This window comes from Megascapheus bottae, chromosome 2, assembly GCF_031878675.1.
Source record: "Megascapheus bottae isolate mThoBot1 chromosome 2, mThoBot2.hap1, whole genome shotgun sequence".
NCBI classification, from domain to species: domain Eukaryota; kingdom Metazoa; phylum Chordata; class Mammalia; order Rodentia; family Geomyidae; genus Megascapheus; species Megascapheus bottae.
The window spans coordinates 45,461,076-45,461,825 of NC_143510.1; positions in this window are offsets into that span (position 1 = coordinate 45,461,076).

The window sequence follows — 750 nt, forward strand, 5'->3', positions numbered from 1 at the left end:
CTCCTCCATCTTGATGGTTATAACTCTGCCTTCAGTTTAAGTCCTGGCAATTTCATTTATGTCATGTAACCTCACAGGACTATTTCCTCCTTTCTTGACCTGTTACTTTTGTTATTTGTGAAATGGGTACAGTTGCGCTAAGGGTCATAGAAGAAAAAGCATCTCCCTTAAGACTTGGCCACAGAGGTACCACTTGTTAGTTACTATTCCCAGATCCAGGAACATCCCTAAGTAATTCTTAGGTATTATTTATTTATTTATTTCATGGGTGCTGTCCCTGAGTTCTTCCGCTCAAGGATACCACCCTACCCCTTGAGCCACAACCCCTCTTCCTAGTGATTAATTGGAGTTAAGAGTCTCATGACTTTAGTGCTCGGCCTGGCTTTGAACAGTGCTCCTCAGATCTCAGTTTCCTGAGTAGCTAGAATTACAGCCAGGCTGTATCACCATTTACTCACAACAAGATGTTTTATTTAGAGTCAAGTAACACCTCTAAAATCCTTAAACTTCTAACAACCAAGTTGTCTCAAACCTAGACTCTCCCAAGCAGAGGACTGGTAAGCAGGTATGGGTCGGGGCATCATGGCACTCCTGGCCAGTTACTGGTCTATACTCTTCCTGATCAGACTCCAAGGGAGAGCTGGGTTGTAATTTGAACTCTAATAAGCTCTAAGCATCAGAAAACAGGACTTGCACAGGGAGGGTAGAAAAGGTGGAGCCCTCAAAGGAACCTGGTTCTTGTTGAGGAAT